At 46.7% G+C, this 20600-nt stretch overlaps 1 long non-coding RNA gene across 9 annotated transcripts in view; it reads left to right on the top strand.

The window, feature by feature from the left end:
* LOC116943302 (uncharacterized) overlaps positions 1 to 20600 on the top strand; it is a 134577-nt gene that overhangs the window by 110393 nt on the left and 3584 nt on the right. For all 9 annotated transcript variants that reach the window (XR_012941915.1, XR_012941920.1, XR_012941916.1 and 6 more), the window contains 3 exons: positions 4514 to 4619; positions 7618 to 7720; positions 19402 to 19555. This is a non-coding gene — a long non-coding RNA (uncharacterized LOC116943302). The remainder of the gene's footprint in view (positions 1 to 4513; positions 4620 to 7617; positions 7721 to 19401; positions 19556 to 20600) is intronic.

Here is a 20600-nt window from a genome sequence, read left to right as displayed (position 1 = left end):
GGGGGCTGCCCACCTTCCTTCGCAGTCCTGAGCCAATAATGGAAATTCCACATTCCTATGGAAGGAATTATTTTTTTCTTAGAACGGCCGACGATTGCTCACTCGGGATGAAGGGCTCAATCAACCCTGACTGGCATTTGAACTTATCGAGGAGAACTAAGGATTCTGCTGCCCTGTGCTGCAGTCACGAGATAGGACGCGTCACACTTTGATGACTGTCGTCTTTTTTGCGGCATCCTCTTACCGGAAGAAGCCGGTGACGCCAAATTCAATATTTTGATTCGCAACAACGTCGTCACTGCAAATTTGACAACAGCTACAACAACAGAGACTTACGGCAAGGGGAGGGATAAGAGAATCTGAGAATTTGGATTCTTCTGCGATAATCCCATGCATCGTGTCCAAGAGGCTAAAAGGCTTATGAAGTCTGATCTATGGCAGCCCCGAGAAAATTATTGTAATCTGCTTGTGATCCGCCGTCCCCCGTAAGATTATCCTGGCCCGACAATTGTCCATAATGAGTGGCGGGGATCCAGTGGAGGTGCGCTCCACGGCGGCCCTGCACAGCTCCGACCCTCGTGCGAGGAGCCACACCCAGCCCCAGGGCAACTCTCTGCCTCGGCTCGCGTTGTGTCAACAACAACAACAACACGTGCGGCGTGCGGAGCGATCGCGCCGCAGCTTACCTGGCCCCGGCTAAAGGCCACACGCCCCCTGCGTTCTGCACACATCTTTGAAGATACTTGAAAGAGACACTGGGGGGTGGGAGGGCCGAGAACAGGACACTCTAGCAGAAGTTTGGCAAGTTGAGAAAGTATTTATGAAGCAGGCTTATTGCCGGACTAGAACACAGCATTCAAATATTGACAGATTCATCCATCAGGCTTGCTGATTCGGACAGGTTTCGTTGAGTTTGTTTTTAGGATTCTCCTCCGATGTCCCTGACATTCTTGACAGTGGGCACACACATAACTCAGATTCATTGAAATGATTTCATTCACCAGAAAGCTTTCAAACGGCTTTGAGAATGCACAGACGTAACGCAAAGCATTCGTGATGTACGGAATTTTTTACTCGGCACTCGTCATCGGCAGCTGCAGCAGCCGTCGCTGGATCAAGGCCTCCCAAGCCTTTGCAGTCTCTCGTAATCACGGTCCTCGTTCCGCTCTCGTCGTTGTTACGTTGCCGTCGGTTTAGTTTGCGTCCGTAAGGGTTGTGATATTTGCAGCATTCGAATACTGCGGGTGAGAGGCAGAGTTTCCTCGGCAGATATTCCTCGCGTATTCTCCACGCGTCGCACGATGCACCCTTAATCTGGCATAAGCGGCTTTTCTGAAATTGCTTCCACCCATTATTGGTTTTTAATATCTGCTTAGTGATCTGTTTTATTGCCACTTTTTACCACCTGTTAGTTCCACTTATCCGAAGCCACCTCAATTATTCTCGAAAATATATTATTTTTCTGACTTAAGCGAAGATGCTAAATGTATGCATATGCCAATGATGGGACAGAATTGGAATGTGATTATTGCAACGTGATTATTACGAAAATAGAACCTTTTATACGCGTCCCAACATAACACAGTTGGTTAAAAATACGCCAAAACATTAACTAAGGACGATTACAGTTGTCCGTTACATGAATAGGGAACGGCACAGGAGAGAGTTGTAACCATCACGTGTGAATATGCCCAAGCCCCACCAACCCTGATTTTGCTCTCCCATACGCCTATGCACACCCCCCCCATCCACTGCACAAGACATTAACCAAACCAGAAGATTCTGGAGAACAAGATCGTTTATGAAGCTCACCCACAGGGGTCCCTATATCTGCTATGCACGTCACTTTTATCATCTGCACAACGATTTTACTTAGTTTTTTTTATATATTTTTAAAATATATTTTATATTTTAAAAATATATTTTAAAATATTGTTGCTGCTGTTCACATCGTTGTCTTGATTTAAAGCTTTCGTGACTGCAGTAATTCATATTCTTAGCTTTTTCGGTAAAGTCACGTTGAAGGGAAACAATAACATAATAAAATATATAAAACAATAAAAAATTCTCACGACGTTTCGACCATAACACAAACGGTCGTCATCAGGTGTGAAAAAAACAACGGCAAGAAATATTTGAAAGAAGTCGCAGTTTGCATTAATTTACTTATTTTCAAACGACTTACTTATTTATTTAAAAAAAACGTCAGCGCCACGCGCAGCGATTTGGCAGTTTATTTAGAAGGACTAGTCCATCTATGTTCTGAAAAGAGAAGGGGGGAGACGAAAAATTAATGTATGCTGTCTGAAAGCCACCGTAAGCGTGAACAATCAATTAAGACCTGAAATGGTTTATCAAATCCTTCCAATGATTGCTAAGCCAGAATCCATCTTCTCGGTTGAAATTGTCTCTGTGCTTGTATATGTGGATAGCCTCATGAACGAATCTCTCATGGTAGCCAGATGGCTTACACTGGAAAAACCACCTCTGCGGTACAAAATTCTACTCACCTGGTATCGACAATCAAGGGTATTTCCCTGTCCCCAGACGACCTGCTTGTCAGTTTTGATGTAGTTTCCTTATTCACCAAGGTTCCTGTACCTGACACCATCGCAATCATTGAAGACTTGGTTCATCAAGGACTAAACACTGAGGTACCCCCCCTGGTGAGACACTGTTTAACCAATACATACTTCACTTGGAATGGAACTTTCTACAAACAAACTGAGGGCACCCCAATGGGCTCCCCCATATCTCCAGTTATAGCTAACATTTTCATGGAGAAATTTGAGACTGACGCCATCCAGACTGCCACTCTGCGCCCAACCTTATGCAAGAGGTACGTGGATGACACTTTTGTCATCTGGCCACATGGCCGGCCTGCTCTAGACCAATTCTTCGACCACATCAATTCCATACACCCAGCCATCAGATTTACCATGGAAGTCGAAAAAGATGGCAAGCTACCTTTTTTGGATGTCCTAATAAAAAAGAGACCTGATGGTTCAATAAGCCACTCTGTCTACAGGAAAGCTACCCATACGGATGCTTATCTGAAACCGGATTCCCACCACCATCCATCACAGAAGAATTCTCTCATCAAGACTCTGTATCATAGAGCCCAATGCATATCCGACCAGGAACACATAGGCAGTGAACTCAAGCACGTACACCAAGCTCTTAAGGCTAATGGTTACTCCGACTATACAATCCGCAAAGCTATCACTCAAACCATGAAGAAGGACCCTCTTGAGGAGCCTTTCAAAACCATCACTTTATCCTACATTGCGGGGATCACAAAAAAGATCTCCAAAATCTTGAATAAACACAAGATTCAGGTCCGTTTCAACACATTACATAAAATCCGTGATCTGGTTCCGTCTGTAAAAGATGTGATTCCGGACATACAGTACCCTGGTGTCTACAAACTAAGTTGCCTTTGTGGTAGTAGTTACATTGGAGAAACCAAACGCCATGTCTCGGACCGCATTCGTGAACACAAAGCAGACCTTAATCACGGTAGGACCAACACCTCGGCCGTGGCAGATCATTGTTATAATTCAGTAGGCTCACATGACATTGACTTTTCCAAGACAGGTTCTTTGTAAGCCATCTGGCTACCATGAGAGATTCGTTCATGAGGCTATCCACATATACAAGCACAGAGACAATTTCAACCGAGAAGATGGATTCTGGCTTAGCAATCATTGGAAAGATTTGATAAACCATTTCAGGTCTTAATTGATTGTTCATGCTTACGGTGGCTTTCAGACAGCATACATTCATTTTTCGTCTCCCCCCTCCTCTTTTCAGAACAAAGATGGACTAGTCCTTCTAAATAAACTGCCAAATCACTGCGCATGGCGCTGACGTTTTTAAAAATAAATAAATCGTTTAAAAATAAATAAGTTAATGCAAACCGACACTTCTTTCAAATGTTTCTTGCTGTTGGTTTTTTCACACCTGATGACGACCGTTTGTGTAATGGTCGAAACGTCGTGAGAATTTTTATTTTTTATATATTTTATTATGTTATTGTTTCCCTTCAACGTGACTTTACCGAAAGAGCTAAGAATATCGTTGTTGTTAATTTGCTCAAGCTGAGAGAGAGCGACACGAGAACAAAGACTCACTGGGTATGTGATCAATAAAGCTGACTTACACACAAGCAGTGCATATCATTTTACATTGCAGTTTGTAAATGACTGCATACCATGCAATTTTGAATTACATAGCAGATAAATGTGAACGCCTCTCAAAACAATACAGACAACAGTGGGCACAGTACGGATTTTATAGAGGCTGGATGAAGGTTTCATATCGTGTTAGTCACGAGGGATGCTTCACCATACTTCACCATGCTGGTCAGTAAGGGTTCGTGAAGGGGGGGGGGGGGAGTATGGAACAGTTCAGGTACAACTCGACATTGATTTTAGCGGTGGTCAGGAATTGAACTCATTACGCCACTGCTCCCTCAATGATGAGGATTGTTAAAATATCGTCCATTCCACAGACGGAGTGGCAGTGAAGAGTGTCTGTCCTGGTCACGTGTGCATGTGCCAGCCGCATAAGGAATGGATTTCATCTCATCACGTGCAGTGCGTTTATGACTTGGCACGGTAATGTGATTAATGTTGTGTACATGTCCACTCACGCCAGTGTTCTCCTTGACAAAACTCAAACGAATCCTAACGCTCGCGCATCCATGCGCCCGCAAATTATGCAACATTCCTGCAGCACCTTGGCCGAAACTTAGCGCTGCCTGGTTGCGTGGTGTTTATAAATAGCGCAGATTAAAGGGAGCTACAGTGCTAATATTGGATTATCTCTTTGTCATGAAGACAAGTCGAGTGCAGGCCTCCGGGTTATTGGGACTGAAAGCTGACAGAAGTGGGAAGCGAATGGCAGCCAGGAAATTTGGCATCACGGGCACTGCGTTTGATGTGGCTGCGGATTTTGTGACCCAATCCCACACAGACAAACAGCAAAGTGTGCTCACTCAGGCAGCCAGCTAGAGCTGTCGGGGCCCAAATCCCAGCCCAGGGCAGGCAGGGCCTTGCTTACCCTGTCACGCGGAAATCTTTGCCCAAGGCGGCAGGCTTTAACCATCCGTGGGGAGCGCGATCCCAGTTCTAAAGGGAGCAGCGCCAAGCAGAGGAGATTAAGGAAGACTTCGGTAAACACTTTTGAAAATTAAATGTTGTTGCTTTTAAGATTTTAATTTTGCTCTCATATTTCAGCGCACCTACTAAATTAAAGCTGCCCGCATTAGCGGCAATTTGTGATTCGCTCTATTTAATCATGGAATTAGTTGAAGTGAAGTGCAATTTAAATGTTCGCTGTTACATTGTCTGTGAGGTTTTATTTTAATTCAAACATGCTGTGCACAAGTTATAAAAAAAACAAGTAACATACAGCTGTAATTGTGTAGCAAAAAAAACAAACAAACATTTTATGCTTCTGATTAGAGGTTTTTAAAGCCTCCATTTCACAATGTTTTTTGAGATTTCTGTTAAATTTGCAATGGCTCAAAAATCCCGCTGAGGGGCTGCGTTGAAGTGTGACAGATGAGACGCGCTGCGACGGCGTCGCCAGGTCGTTGGTGTTTTGTCAATCAACAACGAATAATTTACAGCTCTTTGTCAATCTACTGCTGGATGACGACGCCTCCTCCGCGCCAAGTCATTTCGTGGGGTTTTGTGGCCATACTTTTGGCTGCTGTGGTGCTCTCTCGCACACAAAGCCAAACACTCGGTTACAAATAATTTCCCAAAAATATCCCTCAGCGGGACCCCCCTGACAGAGAATTCAAGCTCAGTGAGGCTTTCCCGGATAATAAGTAAATGACATGACTATTAGACGTGATAATTGCGTTTAATGTCATACTGCCCTCTGCGCGGTCCAATAACATATGTAATGACTCTAACAACCAATCATTAGCGTTAACATACCGACGGAACGACGCTCCTCGGCGTCGCTTTGAGTAATTCTAAAACAATAATTTTCGCACAGCTGCAACTTACAACAATATCTGTTGCGTACATCTGCACGTCGATAATGTGTATCAACAAAGTGAGCCTTTTCAGCTTACGCCAAATGGTTTGCTTGTGCGGCCGGGATTAGTGGCCGGATGAATGGCGCATAATGCTCTATTGATGAGAGCTGCTCGGAGCGGCAGGTGTGAGTGCGTGCGCGCGACGACTCGCTGAAAGGTGTGCCGGAGTCAACGTTAATCCGCCGCATAAATCCGCGCAGGCGATACGACCATTATGCCCTTCTGTCGGAGGCAGTCGGGACGACGAGGTGTCAGCACCTCCTTTATGCCATTGTATCCGACGGCGTAAGCCCGTTTCCATTTCAGCGACGAAGGGCGAGATAATCGCAACGGCGCAAACTCGGCGCGGCCTCGACCACCGACTCCCTCCCCCTCGCTCTGCTCGCTTTGTCGGCTTTTTTTCTCGGGACAGAAATGAAATTTCCCCCGTGCCCCGGTAATTGACCGTCTCGGGGCCGCCGCGGTCTCTTCTTTCGTGTTCGAAGCCCGCGAGCTTCGAATCTCGGGAGGTTCTTAGCTCGGGAACTTCTTAGCTCGGGAGCTTCGCAGCCTGGGGGATTCGAAGCCCACGAGATTTGAAGCCAGCGAGCTTCGCAGTCCGCGAGCTTCTCGGCTCGGGAGCTTCTCGACTCGGAAGCTTCGCAGTCCGCGAGCTTCTGAGCTCGGGAGCTTCGTAGCCCATGAGTGCGAGCGGCGGCGGATGACGCCCCCGACGTGGCCGTTCGTGGCGTCAGACACGGGGTTAAAATAAAGCCTCCAAGATATAATCCACCATGAAGGGCCTCGCTTCTAACTCACGCTCTTCATGGTGCGCTTCAACGGCAGATGGGGCGGCAATGTCACTCACTGGCTGCCTAAATGACAAGTACGTCACACTCCGACGCAGCGGTGTGAAATTATATATCCCCCTGCGCCATCAACCCTTAGATGCAGTGAAATGTTATTGCGTAAGAAGAGTGTTAAATGTTCTCTATATCAAGTTACAATATTTCTGCTCAAGCTGGTACAGTCATTGAATGTTTTTTTCGGCAAGCTTTTATCTATTTGAAGGTCAATTTAACCATCCAGCCTTTTCCTATCTCGTGAACAAATTAAGTATAAAATATCAATGTACGTATCCTGCTGAGTTAGAGTTCTCTGGTGTTTCCATATTGTATGTAAATACAAAATCCTAGGCACCTTGCGCCAGTTGTTCATATACAGGGGTTCCTTCCCAAGGTCATCTCAAGGCAAACCTAATTTTCTGAAATCCCTTTTAACAAGATCTTGCCACATGTGCTCTGCTGTGTCCCAATCTGCTCTGGTTGAGTTCGGCAGTAGCATGTCCTTGGCAAGCTGCTGCTGTTGCTGTTTGTGTTCGGACACAATATGCGACCGGCTCACTCTTTATCATTCAGTCTCAAGACTTTTTTTAAGGACGGTCTTGGAAATATTTTTTGCAGTCGGGGCCGATTTTACTGCTGCGTGAAATCGCAATTAAGTAAATTTTGGAGGTCATTTATTAGCAGTGTGATGTTTGGCCAACACCAGTTACATTATTTTGTGTGTGTGTGGTTTTTCAGCTATGCGATGAAACCGGAGAACCCGGAAGAAACCTGTGCAGAACAGGGGGAGAAAGTACAAACTCTACACCGACAGGCACCCGAGTTGGGAATCGAACCCAAGGTGCCTCTTGCTGTGAGGCGCGATTGTTATTACCACTTCGTCACCACGCTGGCATTGTTTCATCAGAATCAGAATATGTATATTGGAGGAATCCGATGAGCTATAAAACTATTTTCACAGACGTCCACTAGACATTGTGCCAAGCTCATCAATGTGGACGGAAACTGCTTCGATGACGGCGAGCCTCGCTGTGGTTATCATCTCAGTGTGTATGTAAGCGAGCCTGACGCCTGCTGTATATTTGGAGTTTGCATTCCCTCGCGTGGATTTTTCTCCGGGTCCTCTGGGTTTTCCCTCCGCATTGAGAAACACGCGTTGAGAGTATTTGGCTGCTATAAATGTCCACGTGGTGAGCCGCTTCGTTGAGCTATCGTTTGTGGCCAGGTCACTTCTGAAAAAAAGCTGCGTAGCTCAGTGGACCTTACCTGCTAACAATGAAAAATAGTTTTAGTAAGTAATCACGTGGTTCCAATTGTGCTGTCAGCATCGTGTCAGGAAACACTGCACCGCGTCTCTCTCAGAGCGGGGCCAGCCGTGTGCTGAGTGAACTGCAGTTGAGCGTTTGAATCCCTTTGTTGCTTCTGGAAGCACAGCAAGAACACAAACTATGCAATAATATAAAAAAATGCAATCACGAAGCTATATGCGACTGATATTGCAATAATCGTCACGTCATGAAAATTGATATTGTACAGTGAAAGATTTATGCTGGGGCGACCCTAAGGATTTCACGGCTGTTTAGTATTCCCCTCCGCTATTAGTTCCACTCCGTATTGGAGAGAGATCGACGTTTGCTTGCAGCCAGGTAAGAGCCCAACTGAGACGGGAAGACTCTGGTGCAAGGGAGACATGGGCGTGAAGACTCGTGAACGCTCGCGAGATTAATATTCAACAGCAGTTCCCCTGCTCCAAGTGTCGATGATTAACATGAACGGGGTTGTTTGTTAGCTCATGGGCACGCTTAATCAGGGTCCGCTGAGAGGCCGTTGCCGACATCTACAATTTCATAATTCAGCGCGATTATCATCGGCGTGGAGCTGCGGTGGCGGCTGTGTGCTGTCCGTCTCTCCACTCTTCTTTCTCATCAATCCTCTTCTGCTTTTTGCTTTATTATTATGATTTATTTTAGTTCTCTGATCCAACGTTCCTCCTTCTGTCTCCCAGTGCAACAATCAAGCGTGCACCTCTCCGCACTTCGTTGCACGTTTTTCAGCTTTTAGTTCAACTTTTTTGGTCTTTGGTCAGTGTCCCGTATTTCTGGTCTACATGGACACAGCGGGTAAGAGGCAATTGTTTAAAACTCGTGGATCTCCAGGCACACTGGCATGTTGATTTTAACGATGAGGTTCACCTTGCAAACCTCTGGGCCAGCGTATGCAATCACCATCCCTCGCGGATCTGTGATCATATCGCCGGGCATCACTCCCGCACATGAACCAAGTTAATCGCTCCGTCGAGATGACGACGATTGTCCTCTTGGGCGCATTCTCTCCTTTAGCTGCCCATCCATCACCGGCTGTGTCCGTGAGCCATCGTCTCCTGTGAGCAGTGCGTCTGGCCCCCAAGCCCAATTTTGTCTTCGTGGTGTGATTTGCATTCCCTAATCCATGTGTTCATAATTCTTCCCGAGTGATTACAAGCTTGCATTTCTCCGTGCGTCTGTGTCCACTGTTCCGCCGTTATTCCGCTCTGCCCGTGTGTATGATCCACACGTCATCGTGGGCAGCTTGCGCTGATTGATCGTGTTTTTACTCAGGCACAACGGTATGGCGATTTCCATTATGAAGTGACTTTTTACGGACGATTACTCACACGAAAATATATGAAACCAAATAACTTTTTTTATCGTGTTACACTGTAATGTTTTTAGGAAGAGTGAAGTGGTTCACAGTCGGAAGGTTGCGAGCTTAAATCCTGGTCGGGTGTTGACTCGGCCCATCATCCTTCCGAGGTCGCTAAAATGATGACCATTATGTGGAGAATTCATTCAACAGTGGTTGTCCTGTGAATAAGCCTCGTCTCCACCATTTGTAATGAAATGATTCCCACCGCTGGCTCTGCGCCCTAAATGGGAGATAATCAGGGAATCACTTTGACTCTGACTTACTGTGAAATAGATGCAAATGTGCATATAACATCGTATGCAATTGCCTGCAAATCTCCAGACGCAGATGTAATGAATGTATGAATAGCCGGTGGCGAGACAGACTCCCGTGTCGAGGCGCGACGGGCATGCCCCAGCCTCCGCCGCTGCCGACGCGCGCGTCTTAATTGGCGGCCAAGACATCCACGGATTCCGAGAGAGACGGTGTGTGGCACTTCGCATTGCCCGGCTCGCGCTTCCGTAATTGTTCTCTTCCTGCAAACATTTGATTTGTGGGGATAAGTGTCAGCCCGGCTTAGCGCCATCTGGGGCAGGACTCGGCACGTCCGTGGAGCGCGTGCGCTCGCCGGCTCTGCCTGCCTGCCTGCCGCCCGTGCCCGGCGCCTCGCAGTAGGTGAGAGCCGAACTGAGGCTGGCAGGTTCGCGTTTTTTTTTTGTCAAATGTCAACTTTACACGGCTCCTTCTTCTCTTGACAGGCCACGTCACAGTTTGGCACGTCGCCGATTTACTTGAGGACAGGTGGAATAAGTGCCTTTGTTTCCTGAGCTGCTTTATTCAACACGGCCAAATCCGGCAGGTCACCAGATCCTGCTGCCAGACTGCCATCCCCTGCTCCTCCTCCTCCCGCGGTGCATGGAGTGGGGGCTTAGGCAGCTCAAAGGCAGCCAGCGCAGCCAGTCGCGTGGAATGCAGTAATTACCTCATCCAATCAAACAGGTGGCAGTCATCTCCCCCCTTCGCTCTGGCCGACGGTTAAGCGGCGTGGACGCAGGTCACGACAGCCGCGGAAAACGAGACAGTGGCATTAGGACTACCGCAGGAAAAACAAAACCCAAAAAGGGTCACGCTGCCCTGTAATTATTTGAAAACGGTTTATCTGGTTTACGTTATAACTTCACGGTTTCGCCCGTGCCCCCCCCCCCCCCCCCGCTCCACCGATAGGGGCCTCCTCTCCAAGCTCCGGGTCAGCTTCTGCTGCCCCCTCTATCTGGAATTCAGCGGCGTAGCTTTCGAGTGCGCGGGCGGTACAACTGCACCAGGATCAACGAGCCAGAGGAGGCTTGGGCACTGGGCTAGAATTAGGGGAGATATGGACTGCGGGAGGCCCCATTTTATTCCTTTCCCCAGGGCTAATGAGCATCAGCAATCGAACACGCGGCCACGTCCTGACCAACCGAGGCCTAGCCAGGATTATCGAGACGCGAGGGCCGCGGGTCGCTGGGCGCGAGCGGCGCGCGGCCCTCAGCGGCCACCGGTACGCCGGCCTCCACGTTCACAGCCCTCACAGAGCAGAGGCCGCATCTACAGTGAGGGAAAAAAAGTATTTGATCCCCTGCTGATTTTGTACGTTTGCCCACTGACAAAGAAATGATCAGTATATAATTTTTTAAAGGTAGTTTTAATTTGAACAGCGAGAGACAGAATAACAACAACAAAATCCAGAAAAACGCATGTCAAAAATGTTATAAATTGATTTGCATTTTAATGAGGGAAATAAGTATTTGACCCCCTCTCAATCAGAAAGATTTCTGGCTCCCAGGTGTCTTTTATACAGGTAACGAGCTGAGATTAGGAGCACACTCTTAAAGGGTGTGCTCCTAATCTGAGCTTGTTACCTGTATAAAAGGCACCTGTCCACAGAAGCAATCAATCAGATTCCAAACTCTCCACCATGGCCAAGACCAAAGAGCTCTCCAAGGATGTCAGGGACAAGATTGTAGACCTACACAAGGCTGGAATGGGCTACAAGACCATTGCCAAGCAGCTTGGTGAGAAGGTGACAACAGTTGGTGCGAGTATTCGCAAATGGAAGAAACACAAAAGAACTGTCAATCTCCCTCGGCCTGGGGCTCCATGCAAGATCTCACTTCGTGGAGTTGCAATGATCATGAGAACGGTGAGCAATCAGCCCAGAACTACACGGGAGGATCTTGTCAATGATCTCAAGGCAGCTTGGACCATAGTCACCAAGAAAACAATTGGTAACACACTACGCCGTGAAGGACTGAAATCCTGCAGCGCCCGCAAGGTCCCCCTGCTCAAGAAAGCATATTTACATGCCCGTCTGAAGTTTGCCAATGAACATCTGAATGATTCAGAGGACAACTGGGTGAAAGTGTTGTGGTCAGATGAGACCAAAATGGAGCTCTTTGGCATCAACTCAACTCGCCGTGTTTGGAGGAGGAGGAATGCTGCCTATGGCCCCAAGAACACCATCCCCACCGTCAAACATGGAGGTGGAAACATTATGCTTTGGGGGTGTTTTTCTGCTAAGGGGACAGGACAACTTCACCACATCAAAGGGACGATGGACGGGCCATGTACCGTCAAATATTGGGTGAGAACCTCCTTCCCTCAGCCAGGGCATTGAAAATGGGTCGTGGATGGGTATTCCAGCATGACAATGACCCAAAACACACGGCCAAGTCAACAAAAGAGTGGCTCAAGAAGAAGCACATTAAGGTCCTGGAGTGGCCTAGCCAGTCTCCAGACCTTAATCCCATAGAAAATCTGTGGAGGGAGCTGAAGGTTCGAGTTGCCAAACGTCAGCCTCGAAACCTTAATGACTTGGAGAAGATCTGCAAAGAGGAGTGGGACAAAATCCCTCCTGAGATGTGTGCAAATCTGGTGGCCAACTACAAGAAACGTCTGACCTCTGTGATTGCCAACAAGGGTTTTGCCACCAAGTACTAAGTCATGTTTTGCAGAGGGGTCAAATCTTTATTTCCCTCATTAAAATGCAAATCAATTTATAACATTTTTGACATGCGTTTTTCTGGATTTTTTGTTGTTATTCTGTCTCTCACTGTTCAAATAAACCTACCATTAAAATTGTAGACTGATCATTTCTTTGTCAGTGGGCAAACGTACAAAATCAGCAGGGGATCAAATACTTGTTTCCCTCACTGTATCTGTATAGGCCTTGTCAATCCGCTGCTGGATGACGGCCACTCCACACCGTGCCTGTCACAGGGCGTTGTTTGGCCATGCTTCATCACGGTGGTCAGTGTGGGTTGGTCAAAGGGGAGGCCCAGCACCAGTTTAGGTATCACTCGCCACTGCTATTAAAGCAATGGCCCGGAAAGGAACTCTCATCGTGTTGTCTTTTCTGACAGCAAGGTGCTGTGACATCACCACGTGATCTTGTTCGGTCATGTTAAGAGTTGGCCAATTAAAATGTTTGTTTACCAGCTAAGACTCATTGAGCTGCGTAGCTCTTTTTTTAGACGCGAACTGGTCGCAAATTATAGCTCAACGAAGTGACTTATCACATGTAAATTTATAGTAGGCAAATAAAAAGTATGGGTGGAAGAATAATCCCACCACCCCACTCCGTCCATCCCTTCCCCGTAGTTCAATTCATTTTCGCAAATCAGGGCCACAATTGTATTCCAGAATACTTATTTTTTTAATTGAACGGTAGCACCTCCAGTAACTGCAGGGGTGCTGTGGGTCAATTACATACAACATCTACACACACATCGCCACTCATTCACTCTTACGTGCACGGCGCATTTAGAGTTTCCACCTCAGATGTACAAAAACTCGGGGCTTATCACGGGAAGAGAAAAAATATATCTCACAATGCCTAAAGAGGAGATAACCACGTGTCATTGCGTTGTATTGATAATCCATATTCGGCTTTCATCAATTTGTCATTGGCCAGACGGCAATGGTGGTATTAATAATGATAGCAGAGCAGCTGTGAGCTCACGAACAACGCACGCGGCCGCTCGTGATTCCAGGGCGATTGCTTCAAGCCATCAGCTGCCCGCGTCGCACAACTGCCACTGCTCTCGTTCCTCGACCTACAGCGGACTTTCAAAAGACCAGAGCTGGAACAAGAAGAATCCCCTTTTGCAGTGCTCTTTGGGTATTGACGAGGAGAGGTTGAGGCTTTAGTTGGGTTAGGGGGTTGCGGTTTAGACAGGAAGTCACGTTTTCAACAGCCCCCTCACGGCGAGGCCATCTTTGTGTACATTCGGCGATGTTTTTGGAGTGAATTCAAACGGTCGTACGGACGAGTGTGTATTAGGGTGGAGTGGTGGCACAGTGTTTGGTAAACTCCGCTCTGAACCTGCTGACCTCGATGTGATTCCCGGCTCTGACTAAAGTGACGAGTGATGTCTGAACCGGTCTTGGGTCTTCCCCTTCACCGACTCAATGATCGACTTGGTGAAGTATGGGTAACGCCCACATTGTATGTATGAATCTTCATCCAGCAGTGGATTGATCTAGTTAGTCGAGTTGATCTTGTTTAACAAGGTAAGTACTCACGGGACGAGAATAGGTCTCAATTCCAAGAGTGGCATGGGTTACCAAAATAGCAAAAAGTAATCAAATAACACCAAATACATCAGCCAAAATATCACATTTCAATATATAACTTACTTTCTAGTAAGATACATTTTTAGCATTCAGTAAAAAAAAAAAGCAATTTCATTCCTAATGGACCAGAAATAAATCCAATTTTGCATTATAAACTGACAGGGAAGGATGAGTTTTAAGATAGATGCAATGTCATTGCACGTGTTTGCTGGGAATTAACTGACATATGCTGGTACTGCTTCTAAAGGTGCGGTTGTATCTCTGGAATAGCAGAGGAGTGGATGGGCATGCATGGCTGCTCTTAAGAGCTGCTCACAGTTTTGAATGTCAATGCACATTCACCGAGACCCATGTCCCGGATCTTTGGCTGAGTCATTTTAAATCCCAAGCCAGCGCCTTACATTCGAATGTTGCTACCTCTTTTTTATATTTTATCGGGAACCCACTGCACTATAATATGCTGTGACGTGTAATCTAAATATCATTCGCTTTCATCAACGGTGTCCTCAAGCTTTTATTTTCCGAGAAACAAGAATTCGCAGCTGTCCTTGATCTCTCCAGACGCGCGTGCACCCGTGTGTAAAACGCGCACACTTAGGCCAACCGTGATTAAAGTTTTATTTTATTGCTCACTAAAAAGGTAATTGTGTTATCATCTGAATATTAAGAAAGCGAGCAAATTAACCCGTATCAGATGCAGCAGACGTGCGGCGATGCACTTCTCAATCTTCGCCGCGTGATGTCTATCTCTACATCTGTCAGTGGCTTTCATTGCCGCTCTGAAAAAAGCCATCACTTGAAACCTAGCAGGAGACAAAGTGCAGAAGTGTTCCCCATCGAGAGCCCGCTCGCGCCGCGTCTCGGACCGCACGCGCCGGTCTCTCTGACTAGATCCTGTTTCCCGGACAGGGGCCGCAGGTGGACGCACACAATGTGGGGCCTTAGCCGTGGCCGTAATCCGAGCAAGCGGGCCCTGCTGCATGGCCCACCACGAGTAATCCCCCCGGCGGAGGTTAACTTGGGTGAATCTTCGGCAAGACGCGGGGGGTCATCCCGCATAACCAAACGGAACCGTCCCGCCGCTCGGAGGCCAGGCCCCCCCCCAAGGGGGCGTCTTCTGCCGCTCGTCGCAGAGGTTCGCGGTTCGACCCCGACCCGGCGATCGCCCTGGTTAATGCTGCAGGAGTATTCGCCGCGAGTCGGCACCGTCCGCGTCACAGTGGACGTTCAAAGATCCCGTGACGGTATTTCAAAAGAATAGGAGGCCGTGTTTGCCGGCGTCGCGGTCTGATTGAAAATGTCCCATAAGTTACTTATTTTGATAAGAACCACGTTTCTATATCACCCCCTACTTACAGATTATACCCATCCGCGAGACATAGCACCCTCGTGATAATATTGTGCATTCAAATCACCAAATGTACTCAAAAGTTTTTCGCTTTCTCACAGCCTATGAGTGTCACGTTCAAGTGGGCACACGGCAGTCCGTGGAGCGTTTAGCCTGCTAGACCTTACCCACGGAAATTGAGATGACGGGCCGTTTGTACGGAGCGAGTTTTAACGTTGTTTATCCTGCAGACAGCTCAGTAGCTTCTGTCACCTGCAGCGATGACGCGGTGAACCGCGAGCCTTTGACCTGATGAGAGAAGATCATGCAAACAACGCGATCCCAAAGCACTTTTGCTGCAGAGGGTGCTTTAAAAAAAACACTGTAGCGCCAATGGTGCAAATAGTGAAGTTGTTTTACTAAAGAATAGAATGCATTGAAAGAAGAACTTTGAAGATGATTTACACATCCACGATTTACTTATGCCTTTGTTTATTTGTACAATATAATTCCAAACTGCTTGTGCGAATGGTAGCACGAGCCGAATGTAGAATGAGTTCACCTGTGAAAGAATAATGAGTTCACCTGTGAATGTAGAATGAGTTCACCTGTGAATGTAGAATGAGTTCACCTGTGAATGTAGAATGAGTTCACCTGTGAATGTAGAATGAGTTCACCTGTGAATGTAGAATGAGTTCACCTGTGAATGTGGAATGAGTTCACCTGTGAAAGAATAAGTTCACCTGTGAATGTAGAATGAGTTCACCTGTGAATGTAGAATAAGTTCACCTGTGACAGGAGAATGAGTACACCTTTGAAAGTATAATGAGTTCACCTGTGAATGTAGAATAAGTTCACCTGTGAAAGTATAATGAGTTCAATAATGAGTTCACCTGTGAAAGTATAATGCGTTCACATGTGAATATAGAATGAGTTCACCTGTGAATGTAGAATGAGTTCACCTGTGAATGTAGAATAAGTTCACCTGTGAAAGTATAATGAGTTCACCTGTGAATGTAGAATGAGTTCACCTGTGAATGTAGAATGAGTTTACCTTTGAAAGTATAATGAGTTCACCTGTGAATGTAGAATGAGTTCACCTGTGAAAGTATAATGAGTTCACCTGTGAAAGTAGAATGAGTTCACCTGTGAATGTAGAATGAGTTCACCTGTGAATGTAGAATGAGTTCACCTGTGAATGTAGAATGAGTTCACCTGTGAAAGTAGAATGAGTTCACCTGTGAATGTAGAATAAGTTCACCTGTGAATGTAGAATAAGTTCACCTGTGACAGGAGAATGAGTTCACCTGTGAATGTAGAATGAGTTCACCTGTGAATGTAGAATAAGTTCACCTGTGAATGTAGAATGAGTTCACCTGTGAATGTAGAATAAGTTCACCTGTGAAAGTATAATGAGTTCACCTAGGAATGGAGAATTAGTTCACCTGTGAATGTAGAATGAGTTCACCTGTGAATGTAGAATGAGTTTACATGTGAAAGTATAATGAGTTCACCTGTGAATGTAGAATGAGTTCACCTGTGAAAGTATAATGAGTTCACCTGTGAATGTAGAATGAGTTCACCTGTGAATGTAGAATGAGTTCACCTGTGAATGTAGAATGAGTTCACCTGTGAATGTAGAATGAGTTCACCTGTGAAAGTAGAATGAGTTCACCTGTGAATGTAGAATAAGTTCACCTGTGAATGTAGAATAAGTTCACCTGTGACAGGAGAATGAGTTTACCTGTGAATGTAGAATGAGTTTACCTGGGAATGTAGAATAAGTTCACCTGTGAATGTAGAATGAGTTCACCTGTGAATGTAGAATAAGTTTACCTGTGAATTTAGAATGAGTTCATCTGTGAAAGGAGGATGAGTCCACCTGCGAATGTAGAATGAGTTCACCTGTGAATGTAGAATGAGTTTACATGTGAAAGTATAATGAGTTCACCTGTGAATGTAGAATGAGTTCACCTGTGAAATAATGAGTTCACCTGTGAATGTAGAATGAGTTCACCTGTGAATGTAGAATGAGTTTACCTGTGAAAGTATAATGAGTTCACCTGTGAATGTAGAATGAGTTTACCTGGAAATGTAGAATGAGTTGACCTGTGAATGTAGAATGAGTTTACCTGTGAATGTAGAATGAGTTCACCTGTGAATGTAGAATGAGTTTACCTGTGAATGTAGAATGAGTTTACCTGGGAATGTAGAATGAGTTCACCTGTGAATGTAGAATGAGTTTACCTGTGAATGTAGAATAAGTTTACCTGTGAATTTAGAATGAGTTCATCTGTGAAAGGAGGATGAGTCCACCTGCGAATGTAGAATGAGTTCACCTGTGAATGTAGAATGAGTTCACCTGTGAAAGGAGAATGAGTCCACCTGCGAATGTAGAATGAGTTCACCTGTGAAATAATGAGTTCACCTGTGAATGTAGAATGAGTTCACCTGTGAATGTAGAATGAGTTTACCTGTGAATGTAGAATGAGTTCACCTGTGAAAGAATGAGTTCACCTGTGAATGTAGAATGAGTTCACCTGTGAAAGTAGAATGAGTTCACCTGTGAATGTAGAATGAGTTCGAGCGTGAGGTATGAATCGGTTCTGAGCCCAACCCCTTCACCGACCTGCACTGAACATCACGGTGAAGTATGGTCAAAGCTGCCCCGATGAAGGACACGATCTGAGGAGGCTTTCGTCGAATAGGTTAACAAAGGGCAGCTATTTATTTATAGGGTGTGGTCATCTTTTCTGACTTTGGGCAGTTTAATCATTACTATTTCCAATTTAAATAACATACATTTCTTTCGACCTTTCCAAAATAGCATGAAACTTGCCTCACTTCCGTACATGGCTGCACAGCATACAACTCCTGTCATCATCATCAGCCATGACAAATCCACTGCTGGATGAAGGTCTCCCTAAGCCACCGCCACCTTTCACCATCATGCGATGCAACAGTCCATCGGGCACCTGCTGCACACGAGCTGATTTGTTTTTCTCATGCGATGAACTGGATTGCAGTGATGAGTAATAGCACTTCGTGAGTGCATAAAGAAAACGTCTGTACCCTAACATCGGTAATACTGACAGGTACTGCAGCCCTCTGGTGGCCGGGCGAGATCCATCAACGTCCGGAATTCCCAGAGGAACGTACAGCAAGCAGCGGACCACGCTGTCAGAAGCCACGGCGGGGTCAGAGTGGTGACCCGAGGTCACTTTGGGATTTGTCATCGCCGGTGCGCTCCATATCGCTGTGCACGTGATGGCCCACTGACAGACGGCCCACTGCTGAAGCACCCGTGCCATAAAGTGGCCTTGTGCTTTTTACAAACCATCATGTATCTGGCCTTCGGTTTTCCTGTCCCCGCTGCTGACCTGTGGATCGATAGCATCTGTAATTTTACGCCCTGGTGGCTGTGAGTAATTGGTTAAAGCTTGCCACCCCGGCACACACTTGTGGGTTGGTGTGATGTGTCCACGGTTTTCTGAACTTCATTGTTGAGGCCACCGTAATCAAATGGATTGCATGGCCTGGGACGGGGAAAAAATCCCCACCGGATTGCAACTGTGAAAACGGAGAATGTTATTTTTGTACACGCGCGCACACACACACACACATTACAAACCTTGAAGCTGTTCACGATTGCGGCACAGGTACTGTGTAAGAGAATAAATATATGTTGTGCTACTCGCGGGTGTTGAGAAACTGTGCGATCGTTGGCGTGCCGTGTTCACATGTACATCTGTGCACGTAATGGGTTCACCTTCGCCAAACACGAGAAGTGTCCAATGGCTTCTCACCTCAACAAATTGGTCTCATTCTACCGCTCCGAACTCCGTTTTGCCATTGATGCCCGGTACAGAACGCATCGTTGTAAACTTTATTTAAACTATTTTTTATTTTTATTTTACCAGGTAAAGCCCACTGAGCCAGCGACCTGTCCACAAATGAGAGCCCAACGAAGTGGCTTATCGTGTGGAAATGTATCGCAGCCAAATACTCTAAACGCATGTTTCTAAATGTGGAGGAAACAACTGGAGGACCCCGAGAAAAATCCACGCGACCACGGTGAGAGACACACGCAAACTCCAATTATACAGGCATCAGAGTCGGGATCGAACTCACGTGCTTCTGTATATCAGGCGAGGTAGTTAACATCTCACCCCCCCCCCCCCTCTTTGATCTACGCAGGGAATGGCATTGGGCTATCTTCATCCTCAAAATGTTACAAAATGACTCTGCTAAATATATTTTTGGATCATATAATCCCCCACGTAAACTCCCGTACCCTTAGAATCTCCCTCACTGCTCCAAGCCCCCCCCCTCAGCCCATCCTCCGCCCCCCCCAACCCCAACAATCCAACCCCCTTACCCCCCCCAGCTCATCCTCCGCCCCCCCTCACCCCCCCGCCCACCCAACCCCCTTACCCCCCCAGCGCATCCTCCGCCCACCCCCTCACCACACCCCCTCACCCCCCCAGCCCACCCCCACCCACCCCACCCCCTTACCCCCCCAGCCCATCCTCCGCCCACCCCTCACCCCCCCCCGTCCCCCCATGCGAGAACCCAACTCGGTTTAAATCTCTTCCGTGCGACGGCTCCTAATCTCCGGAATAACCGAGAGAAAATGTTTGAGATCAAAAGCTCATCATTCTTGTCCCACTTTAAATCACCTTTGGACCTCAGATTTTATTTCAAGTGTACACCGCTCTGCTTTTCAGACTTTAACGATCAACCTTTGCACGTGATGCGTTCTCGTCGCCTTGTATTGATTGTGCTGCTTGTGCCAGGGCAGTGCACGACCTGGCACAAGGGGAACTTGACAAACTTGACCGTGTTACACAGTTGTTTGTGGACGGATTTGTTCATGTGTTTGGTTGTTGCTGCAGCAATGAGGTTTCTGTAGCCAGGTCCCCGTCTAAAATGAGCATGTATTGCCCAATGGGGTTTACCTGTGCCAAAATAACACTGAGATAAATAAATAGCACCTACATCATGTACGTACGGCGCTTTGTCAGTCCACTGCTAGATGAGAGCCTCCCCACACCTTACAAGGCATGGAGGTGGGGGAGGTTCTTTGACCATACTTCACCACCGTGGTCAGTCCGTGTTG

The sequence above is a fragment of the Petromyzon marinus genome, chromosome 17, assembly GCF_048934315.1.
Source record: "Petromyzon marinus isolate PM22_M1 ecotype Great Lakes invasive population chromosome 17, UKy_Petmar_22M1.pri1.0, whole genome shotgun sequence".
In the NCBI taxonomy this organism is placed as follows: domain Eukaryota; kingdom Metazoa; phylum Chordata; class Hyperoartia; order Petromyzontiformes; family Petromyzontidae; genus Petromyzon; species Petromyzon marinus.
The sequence above is the reverse complement of the archived record's forward strand: the minus strand, read 5'-3'. Positions and strand labels throughout refer to the sequence as shown.